The 12,177-nt window shown below is 45.0% G+C and overlaps 1 protein-coding gene and 1 pseudogene across 1 annotated transcript in view; one reads left to right on the top strand and one right to left on the bottom strand.

The window, feature by feature from the left end:
• Nucleotides 1-12,177, top strand: part of LOC126328409 (GATA-binding factor A-like) — a 298,660-nt gene that overhangs the window by 222,221 nt on the left and 64,262 nt on the right. The window lies entirely within an intron of this gene.
• LOC126337456 (5S ribosomal RNA) lies at nucleotides 1,907-2,024 on the bottom strand (annotated as a pseudogene).

Genomic DNA, 12,177 nt, shown 5'->3' with positions numbered 1-12,177 from the left:
AAACTTATTAGTATTTCAGGATATACGAATTTCTATACCTATTGCTCGTTTCTACGCATTTTAAGAGACTGATAGGCACAGATATAGGGAAACATCGGTGGAGCACAGACGAGTGGGAAAATATTCTAGCAACGATACGGGCTACCAGCAGGGTAATAACTGTCAAAAGCGGCTTTGAAATAGAGCAGGTTGTTCTGATTCGGCGCATGGGAACGAGCGTATACAGGATGTTTCCGTAAGTGGGCTCAAAAATTTAACAGAACTAGAGGATACTCCGTTGAATAATTTGAGGTAGGGAACCTCGGGTGGGAGAACCCAGCTTGAGGAGTTAATAGGAGTAAAATCTCAGTACTGTGTTCATTTTCATTTACATTAGTTAACTGCAAATATAATCATTGACACAATGAACTTACCATTTGTATTGTATCTTACAAAATGAGCTGAAACTGACGACCATCAACCTCAATGCAAACATAACACCGACGAACAAGATTCTGACGAACTCTGACAAATATCCCTTGTGTTTCGAATCACATCACAGGTAGCTACAATTCTGGCAACGAATTCCATCTCCGTATATACTGGAGTCTCATACCCAAATGACTTTAGATATCCCCATAGGAAATAATCAATTGTATTCAGGTCAGGTGACGTCCCAGGAGCCGGCCGAAGTGGCCGAGTGGTTCTACGCGCTACAGTCTGGAACCGCGTGACCGCTGCGGTCGCATGCTCGAATCCTGCCTCGGGCATGGATGTGTGTGATGTCCTTAGGTTAGTTAGGTTTAAGTAGTTCTAAGTTCTAGGGGACTGATGACCTCAGCCGTTAAGTCCCATAGTGCTCAGAGCCATGTAAACCATTTTTTACGTCGCAGGCCATGGAATAGGACCTCCCATTTCAATCCAGCGATCAGGAAATACTGCACCGGTACTGCTCAATTGTATTGTACTGTACGTCCCTGAATAGCACTGAGTAACGAATGGGTCCGTCGTTGGTTCATAACACATTCTGTCATGGAACAATGTAAATCCCATACAACATAGTCACCGTATGGTCAAGTAAAGTAAACAAAACTTGCATCATGACTTCCAGGTAATCAGGCTCGCCCTCCTTGTTTCCTTGCAGGAGATAGAGAATGTGCATGTAAATAAACAGCACAGTACGTGTAAACCCGTGCGGATGTTAATTGTGAATAAGCTGGAAAACAGTAATGCTAGACAAAGCGGTAGACAAGTTTACTTGCAAATCTCCTCAAGCTGGCTTCTCCGACCACAGGTTCTGTACCTCAAATTGTTCAGTGGAGCATTCTCTGTGTCCTGTTACATGTTTTCGCTCTCTTACGGTAACGCCCTGTTGAAAACGACGAAGATGAATGGCCGTTGGCGTGCTAGTGTCATGAACGTCTATGAAAACTGGTTGACGGACGGCGGAACCACGAGTAAGCAACAAGGTGCTGGACGTGCGCGCCTCATCATAGAACGTGGAAGTCATGTCTGAGAATCAAGACTGGCGCCGATCTGTGACATATGTGACGACAGATTACATCGTTGGTGCACGCTCAAGTGTTTCGGTGCACGCCTTTCTTCCCACATTGCTGAACATGGAGTTCCACAGAACACTACTTCTACTTATTTTCAGTTACAAATGCATTGCTGATTACAGAGTACTACAGTGACGTATTTCATGTAAGTGTACTGTTGAGAAAAGCATTCCGTCTTGAGGCCACAAATAGCCCATCGGGACCATCCGACCGCCGTGTCATCATCAGTTGAGGATGCGGATAGGAGGGGCGCGTGGTCAGCACACCGCTCTCACGGTCGTTATGATGTTTTTCTTTGACCGGAACCGCAACTATTCGGTCGAGTAGCTCCTCAGTTGGCATCACGAGGCTGAGTGCACCCCGAAAAATGGCAACGGCTCCTGGCGGCCAAGATGGTCACCCATCCAAGTGCTGGCCACGCCCGACAGCGCTTGACTTCGGTGGTCTCACGGGAACCGGTGTATCGACTGCGGCAAGGCCGTTGCCTTGGAGAAAACGTTATTGCAATGATTGTTCTCTTGAATGCACCTTACAAAGCTTCCTCTGCAAACGGTTAACTGATGAATGGCATGCTTTATACCTGTGTTTCCTTATGTTGACTGTCAACCAGTTGGACGGGTCCTATTACTGAACTATGTTTAATGCAAGAGGAACAAAATCAGTTTTTAATAACGTTATATTTAAGTGATTGGTTCTCTGTCATGCGTTTTTGAACAGGTCTTGAGGAGGGGAAGTGAATTACCGAATAACAAATATAGGGTTCTATTTAAGAATACGCGCTTCTTTTCTTATCTTCGTGAAAGACGAAGTTATAAGGGTAACCATGCTGGGAAGTTTCCCCGTGCTTGCTAAACAGCATCTGCTTCATTCGTTTTTAATTTTGTATCTGCACAAAATTTCGGGTTGTCAAGATTTGTGGTACGTCCCGTACACATCTGGCCACTAAAATTGCCATACATTGAAAGCGGCATGCAACGATGTCAAACTGAGAATTATACTACATTTTCGAATGTGTAAATGATTAACATATCACCGCTACCACACAAAATACGTGGGAGAAACGCGATTTACATTTTCTACAGAGGGAAAAATTTCGCTGTGGGTTTCTATTTAGAAATTTCATTTGAATGTTGGTTATTTGCACGAAGATCGTGTTTGGCTCTTGTAAAAAGCAGAAGGGCCTACCAGTACCTTCGGAATTACACAGTGACAGGTGCATCGAAGGTGTAGTATATCGATACGTGCCCATACAGCCATTCTAACAGTGGAATATTAATTATGACGATATGGGAGTAGGAACAACACTACACCGAGTCCCCGAGGGGAGAAAGCCGCGCCATACTGGCCGAGCGGTCTATGGCGCTACAATCATGGACTGTGCGGCTGATCCCGGCGGAGGTTCGAGTCCTCCCTCGGGCATGGGTGTGTGTGTTTGTCCTTAGGATAATTTAGGTTAAGTAGTGTGTAAGCTTAGGGACTAACGGCGTTAGCAGCTAAGTCCATAATATTTCACACACATTTGAATCGAGGGGAGAAAATCTCCGACCCGGCGGGAAATTGCTGGGTTGAGGAGAGTCATACACAACTCCATGCAGTACCTCAGCGGTCCCGTTTAACTAACGGCCAAGAAGACAAACATTACTCGTTCGAATGTGCAGGGTTGTAGATCCAAGTTACATTGCGTTAGGAAATGGGCTTGTTTGAATCTAGAACAACACCGACACAGGCAGTGCGGCAACAGCTGGAGTCCCTTGACACGGAAATCTTTGTTGCGCCAAAAGGCCTCACTGGACACATTAACTGCACGACGTGGTATTTAAAGCGAATCGCCGTTTTGCGTGCTGCATCACGACGGATGAATCGGTGTGTAGAGACTCCTAGCAGAACTAACATTAAGTAAACTGCGGGCCCGGGGCCTGGTATCATGGCATGCGGTGTCACTGAGTACCTCTGGTTCTCATATCCCGTAATTTGGTTATCCCTCATAAGATTTCTGACGCTTTAAGGCCGTTGGCTGAGCCCTACCTTGACGTGCCTCATGAACTTATTTTTCAACAAGATAAGGCAAGGCCGTAGGTTCTGACCTGCCCCGATTCAGACTCTGTTCAACAGTTGTCCTCGGCAGACGGTCTACAGATCTCGCATCCATTGAAAACGTTTGGTCATGGGTAGCCAGGAGACTGACACACCATTATAAGCGAGACACTACAGTTGATGAACTCTATGATAAAGCTGAATCGGATGGAGCAGCTATCTTCGAAACTGCTTCTATCTCGATTCACAACTGTGATGGACCCATTGTTGCTGTCAGAAGTTGAAACGTCCCCTTAGAAGAATTATACATGACTGTGCTTAAGCTGACACACAATATTTTCTAGCGCAACGCAATCTGACTTTCAATAATTCCTACAAGAGATTGGCCCCGACTAAATTAACCTATACGTTTCTCAAATCACTTACCTCACAAAAATCTTCGTTACTCGAACTACTGCAATACAGCGAGCGGCACTGCTGCCAGCTAAATAAAAGATTCAAACTACTGAAAGCACTAACTACTGATAGGCATAGTTAGCAAAAGAAAGATTTTGATAGAGAACAAACAATGTATTTACCTTATTAGTGTTCAAAAGTCATTATATATATATATATATATATATATATATATATATATATATATATATATATATATATATATATATATATATGTCCATGATATCCTATATTACAAATTGACTCTTTCTGATGGACACACGTCCAGATCGTCCGCTCTCAAAATTCCACCATCTCTCTCCCCACATCCACCACTGCTGGTGGCTCACCTCCAACTGCGCAACGCTACGCGCTGTTAACAACCAACTGCCCAACACTACAATAGCGATTATTGCAACAATGCCGACCAGCCTCAGACTTGACACAGCACAGTCAGTGATTTTCATATAAAGCGCTACGTGGCGTTACCAATATAAAAACCTAAACAGCCTACTTACAAAGTGGCAGCTCTGTGTGTTTCACGCCCTCTCTACAGTCATCTCACCTACAAATTTACTCATTCACTCTTATTGCTGTACTACGTACGCACAATTAGTAAAATTTCATTATCTTCTATTCTTCCTTGTATTGTAATTTTAATGGGCAGCGATGTACATTACTGGCATTTAACAGAACACCCGATACTGCATTTAGTTTCAATACTTTCCAGCGTCCAAGTTCACGTACTGGATTCTATCTGACACGAAACGTCCAAGGAGATCTCGTAGACGGAATGCACTGATGACGTATTTCCCTGGGGTTCACGGAGCATGCCAGATGGGTGAAGCCCTCCCCCGCAGTGCTCTATTTGAGACTGGAGCGCGCGCCGCCCCGGCAGCCATTCATCACACGTGTCGTTGGGCGGCGGCGCGACCCACGTGTCGACGTCCACGATGGGCGCTCGTTACTCGCCGCTGCCTGATTTACGAGCCGAGGCAGTCGGGGCTTTCTTCTACACTGCGTCACGTGACACAAAATTACGTTTGACACAGCGAACACAGAAAAGGTGTGCTCCCTCATTTCCCTGTGACACTGTAACTCAAAAACATTACAACGTGTAGTTTCCGAAACGAGGGGAAAGTCTCCGATCTGCATCTTAAATTGTAACGGGCAACAGGGAACACCACTTACGGATTACGCCTTCTGTTCCTGCTTGTCGACTGTTGCCCACGGGGCAGAGCGAGCAGCGATCTGTGACCGTGGGACACGTGATCAGCATGTCACCAGTCCCTGCAGTCGGCAATAAGCTTAATTTGCTTTTTGGTGAGAGAGACACTGAACGGTAGTAACTTCAGCACATTGAGATAGTTCATCGATGGATTTCCGCCTGCGCAGGAGGCTGTTGGTGGATGAAATTTCCATTCCCTGTATTTGGAGGGCAAGGGGCGGAGATGTGTAAGATAAAGGTCCTGATCACTCATCTTTGCGCCAATGACCTGGATTAAGTTCGAAACGCCTACTCAGTGTCTCGTGAAGTAAGGACATTTGTCACAGTTGATGGTGGTTCGTCCGTAGAGTGGGAAAGTTTTGCTATTCGAAAGCAGTAGGCTACGTGGTAGCAGAGGATTTCATCCTCTTCTTTCTTTCACTGTCAACAGAAATATAAAACTACGCTATAGACAAAAAATGGTTCAAATGGGTCTGAGCACTATGGGACTTCTGAGGTCATCAGTCCCCTGGAACAGAACTACTTAAACCTAACTAACCTAAGTACATCAAACACATCAATTCCCAAGGCAGAATTCGAACCTGCTACCGTAGCGGTCGCGTGGTTCCAGACAGAAGCTCCTAGAACCGCTCGGCCACTCCGGCCGGCAGAAAAGTACAGAGTGATGTGATTTTATTCCTATTATCTCCTTAAGCTGGCTTCCTCAAATTGTTCAGTGGAGCATTCTCTGTGTTCTATTGAATTTCTGTACGGTCTTACGGAAACACCCTGTATGTACCTGCAAACAAACTAAATATTGAAACTTACTGGCAGAAGTAAAGCTGTGAGTAGCGGACGTGGGTCGTGCTTCGGTAGCTCAGTTGGTAGAGCACTTGCCCGCGAAAGGCAAAGGTCCCGAGTTCGAGTCTCGGTCGGGCACACAGTTTTAATCTGTCAGGAAGTTTCATATCAGCGCACACTCCGCTGCAGAGTGAAAATCTCATTCTGGAAACTAAATATTATTTACCTAACTCCATCTTTTCAGGTGCCAATTAAAACCACCCGTCGAACAGGCATAAAACAGAAAAGAAAGCGTTACACGAAATATTGACTACTAGGAAGTTTCGTGCAGCGCTGATTGCTGACCAAATCAAATGTGAAAACTAATTTTTCAACGTTTAAGACTTATCAGATCGCAGGCTACGAGGACAGTAAGGTCGTCAAGTAATTGTAAAGAAGAGAATGCAAGAGCATATCAAACAAATTTCGTTGTGCACTGATTTCCTACTGCGGATGAGATTCGGTTCCCCTGCTTCAGGTCGGAACCTCAACAGTAGTGAAACCAACGGCTAGAAACTGGGAACAAATTGACTTCCGACTACTTCTGGTAATAACGCAGCGACCGAGAGGCAAAAGATGTAATTCTAACTATTTACATACAGGGGGAAGGGGGGGGTTAGGGAATCACACTTCTGACTCATTCGATGTGACCTGCCTTGAAGTTCTCTGCTGTGTCAGCCTCATCATCTATGAGTCACTTGCATCCTACATCCTCAATTGTTGTTTGGGTATATTCCTATCTCTGTCTTTCCCTACAGTTTTTATCCTATATAGCTCACTCTAGCATCATGCAAGTTATTCCCTGACGTTTTAACACCAGTCCTGTACACTGGAAAAATACTGGCCATTATGTAGTAATCTAAAAGAGGATTATTACCTCGAATATTTTTTATTTTTTTATTTTTATGTGATAAACAAATTCTGCCCTAAGGCCAAGAAATTTCACTTTCCTATCACGGTATATATCGCTACAAATATGAAAGTGCTGCTGAGTCAGACGCCGAACAGCGCCATAGTCTGCAACTGTACATGAGAGTGCTGTCAGAAGAGAATACTAAGTTCCATAAATGTCGGCTTCTTTCAGAAAGGGCTACATTTTCGTGGCGGCAGCGACAGACGCAGGGAGAACACGTGTGCTTGATAACGAAGCCTGCACTGCCGGCAGTCTAGCAAAGGCTCGCGGCTTTCCCAAAGGCTAACAGAAGCAGCAGCAGCAGCGGCGGCGGCGCACAGCAGGTGCCGAGAGCAGGCCAGGCTGTCGCTATCTAAATGAAGGCGCTCCGCGGCGCCTGCCGGCCGCGATATGCAGATGCGGCGCCAGCACACGCCCCCGCTATCGTAGCCAGACTGGCCGCCTGGCCGCAAGAGCAGCCCGAGCCCTGCATCTGCGCAGATGCGTCCGTCCATCACTCGCCAGACGTTATCGGCTTCCGCAGCCGTGAGCGTCCTAGGCGTCCGGGCTTATTCATAACAAAATCAACGTACTATTCTCGTAGTTATAGCGCTCAGCCATCTGTAGTGGTAATGCCGTCTCAGGAGAATTTATGGAGAAAGTGAATTGGATTGGTTAGTGCAGCGTACCAAAAGCCTTGTATGACGCCTTCAGTTACACAGCAATATTAACTACAGCTGCTTGTGGTGTTGGTACTTGTAACTTACAAGGGGGCCTTCAGATGTGTTAATCGTGGATTTTGACAAGTCTTAGGTATGTTGTAGAGGGACCTGTGCCGAGTACCTGGGAGTGTCTTTTCATGCGATGGCCCCTAGTTTCCAAGAAAATCGATGCTGAAGTTTTCTGCGTACCTACTACATCTGTAACATTAACGATGTGGGGCCGATTTTGCTTAGCGCAGCGGCTAAGGATCGTGAATATCACGCTGATGGTCCCACTTCAAATCCTGCCACGTGAATCAGTTAAACTTGCACCGCAGATATTGCGGAAATGGAAACTGCTATTGACGTCCGGTTTTCAGAGAATGGTAGTAAGAGGCTTGTATTGTTAGTCAATAAAGAGATATTAATACTTAGAAAGTGCATTTTTGTGCAAATACACACTTTATTTAAATGGAGCAATCGATATTGACATCAACAAACTAAAAATAGGGTAAATTAGAACGCCAGAGATGTTTGTTGCAGGATTTCAGTGCGAGAAGTTTACTAAATATCGTATTTTGAAAAGTTCCCACATCGCCACTTGTACAAATCCTGTCCTAGCACACGCTAAGGAATAACACAAGTGCATACACTAGTTGTAGATTATGACCAGTAATGAGACAATCGACATCAAAGGCTGTGTTCAAAATGGCTGCCGGCAGCGGCAATAGACTCATCCATTCGGGTACGGAACGACTGCTGCACAAGGGCTAGCATTTCAGAGGATATGTCTAAGCAGCCTGCCGTAATACGTCGGCGCATATCATTGGGTGTAGTTCATATGTCCTCGTAGGCATCGTCTTTCTGCTTTCTCCACAGAAAAAAGTCTACAGTCATCAAATCCAGGGAATGGGACGGTCGAGGTGCAGGTCCTCAGCGTCCAATTTTACGATTTGGAAAAACAATTCGTGAGGATATGCTGTATTACTATGGGCTGAACAGGCATCATGTTGGTACTACAGGTTCCTCCTACTCTGCAGAGGGACGTCTTCCAGCATCCGTGGAAGCAATTACATATATGCAGGCCGGTACACACTGTCTGCTGGGACCGGCCTGTATGGCAAGAATTGGTCTTTCAGCCCGATAGCTCACGTCTCAAAGCCTTTTTCGTTTTACTACATGGTGATTATTACAGACATCTGTGGCAAGCGTCAACTACGTAGGAGGATATGTAAGAAGCTATTTCTCGTGGAATGATCGCATAAACGAATTCGAGTGCCAACTGAGATTTCTAAGGACGTCCCAAGATCTGTAATTCACCCACACAGGAGAATGCTTATAAAAGCCTCCTGTGTGGATCCTTACAAAGTCTAGAGCACTGGTAGTCAGAGCAACGGAAGGGAAACATTATTATACCTATCAATGGACATTAATATGGGATCTGCCCTAAAGTCGACTTGACCTCCGCTGGGGCACTTTCATTCAATGAAGTATCTGAATGTCTGTGGAGGAATGGCAGCGCCTTCCTGCTCAAAAGCCGAAACCAGAGAAGGTAGTGATACTGGACGCAAGGGTTCTGGGGCAAAGGCGACCTTTAATTCCACCGAAAGGTGTTCCATTTGGTTTGGGTCGGTGTTCTGAGCAGGCCATTTCAATGTGGGTTTGTTACTGTCCACAAAACATTGTCTCACTCTTGCTGCTTTATGACAAGATGCATCGTCACGCTGATACAAAGGATCATATATTCCGAATTGTTCCTATACTACACGCAGTACACATGCTGTAAAATGTGTTTATGTCCTTCTGCCTTTAGCGTCTTCTTAAGAGCAGTAACAAGACCAAGGGCCAACCACGAAAATCATCCTATACCGTACCACCACCTCCCCATATTTCACTGTTGGCACTACATGTGATTGTAAGTAGCGTTCTAAGGGCATTCGCCAAACCCAAACCCTTTCATAGCATCTGGAACACACGAATGATTCCTTCCACTGGTTTCATGAGATGGGCGACGGCCCCTATACATCTACATCTACATCTACATGACTACTCTGCAATTCACATTTAAGTGCTTGGCAGAGGGTTCATCGAACCACAATCATACTATCTCTCTACTATTCCATTCCCGAACAGCTAGCGGGAAAAACGAACACCTAAACCTTTCTGTTCGAGCTCTTATTTCTCTTATTTTATTTTGATGATCATTCCTACCTATGTAGGTTGGGCTCAACAAAATATTTTCGCATTCGGAAGAGAAAGTTGGTGACTGAAATTTCATAAAAAGGCCTCGCCGCGACGAAAAACATCTTTGCTGTAATGACTTCCATCCCAACTCGTGTATCATATCTGCCACACTCTCTCCCCTATAACGTGATAATACAAAACGAGCTGCCCTTTTTTGCACCCTTTCGATGTCCTCCGTCAATCCCACCTGGTAAGGATCGCACACCGCGCAGCAATATTCTAACAGAGGACGAAAGAGTGTAGTGTAAGCTGTCTCTTTAGTGGACTTGTTGCATCTTCTAAGTGTCCTGCCAATGAAACGCAACCTTTGGCTCGCCTTCCCGACAATATTATCTATGTGGTCCTTCCAACTGAAGTTGTTCGTAATTTTAACACCCAGGTACTTAGTTGAATTGACAGCCTTGAGAATTGTACTATTTATCGAGTAATCGAATTCCAACGGATTTCTTTTGGAACTCATGTGGATCATCTCACACTTTTCGTTATTTCGCGTCAACTGCCACCTGACACACGACACAGCAATCTTTTCTAAATCGCTTTGCAACTGATACTGGTCTTCGGATGACCTTACTACACGGTAAATTACAGCATCATCTGCGAACAATCTAAGAGAACTGCTCAGATTGTCACCCAGGTCATTTATATAGATCAGGAACAGCAGAGGTCCCAGGACGCTTCCCTGGGGAACACCTGATATCACTTCAGTTTTACTCGATGATTTGCCGTCTATTACTACGAACTGCGACCTTCCTGACAGGAAATCACGAATCCAGTCGCACAACTGAGACGATACCCCATAGATCCGCAGCTTGATTAGAAGTCGCTTGTGAGGAACGGTGTCAAAAGCTTTCCGGAAATCTAGAAATACGGAATCAACTTGAGATCCCCTGTCGATAGCGGCCATTACTTCGTGCGAATAAAGAGCTAGCTGCGTTGCACAAGAGCGATGTTTTCTGAAGCCATGCTGATTACGTGTCAATAGATCGTTCCCTTCGAGGTGATTCATAATGTTTGAATACAGTATATGCTCCAAAACCCCACTGCAAACCGACGTCAATGATATAGGTCTGTAGTTAAATGGATTACTCCTACTACCCTTCTTGAACACTGGTGCGACCTGCGCAATTTTCCAATCTGTAGGTACAGATCTATCGGTGAGCGAGCGGTTGTATATGAGTGCTAAGTAGGGAGCTGTAGTATCAGCGTAATCTGAAAGGAACCTAATCGGTATACAATCTGGACCTGAAGACTTGCCCGTATCAAGCGATTTGAGTTGCTTCGCAACCCCTAAGGTATCTACTTCTAAGAAACTCATGCTAGCAGATGTTCGTGTTTCAAATTCTGGAATATTCCATTCGTCTTCCCTGGTGAGGGAATTTCGGAAAACTGCGTTCAATAACTCCGCTTTAGCGGCACGTCGTCGATAACAGTACCATCGGCACTGCGCAGCGAAGGTATTGACTGCGTCTTGCCGCTTGTGTACTTTACATACGACCAGAATTTCTTCGGATTTTCTACCAAATTTCGAGACAATGTTTCGTTGTGGAACCTATTAAAGGCATCTCGCATCGAAGTACGTGCCAAATTTCGCGCGTCTGTAAATTTTAGCCCCTCTTCGGGATTTCGCGTTCTTCTGAACTTCGCATGCTTTTTCCGTTGCCTCTGCAACAGCGTTTGGACCTTTTTTGTGTACACGGGGATCCGTTCCATCTCTTACCAATGTATGAGGTATGAATATCTCAATTGCTGTTGCTACTATATCTTTGAATTTGAGCCACATCTCGTCTACATTCGCATAGTCAGTTCGGAAGGAATGGAAATTGTCTTTTAGGAAGGCTTCTAGTGACACTTTATCCGCTTTTTTAAATAAAATTATTTTGCGTTTGTTTCTGATGGATTTGGAAGAAATGGTATTGAGCCTAGCTACAACGACCTTGTGATCACTAATCCCTGTATCGGTCATGATGCTCTCTATCAGCTCTGGATTGTTTGTGGCTAAGAGGTCAAGTGTGTTTTCGCAACCATTTACAATTCGCGTGGGTTCGTGGACTAACTGCTCGAAATAATTTTCGGAGAAAGCATTTAGGACAATCTCGGAAGACGTTTTCTGCCTACCACTGGTTTTGAACAAGTATTTTTGCCAACATACCGAGGGTAGGTTGAAGTCCCCACCAACTATAACCGTATGAGTGGGGTATTTATTTGTTACGAAACTCAAACTTTCTCTGAACTGTTCCGCAACTGTATCATCGAAGTCTGGGTGTCGGTAGAAGGAGCCAATTATTA

This window comes from Schistocerca gregaria, chromosome 2 (assembly GCF_023897955.1).
Source record: "Schistocerca gregaria isolate iqSchGreg1 chromosome 2, iqSchGreg1.2, whole genome shotgun sequence".
NCBI lineage: Eukaryota > Metazoa > Arthropoda > Insecta > Orthoptera > Acrididae > Schistocerca > Schistocerca gregaria.
This window is presented reverse-complemented; position numbering and strand designations above follow the sequence as displayed.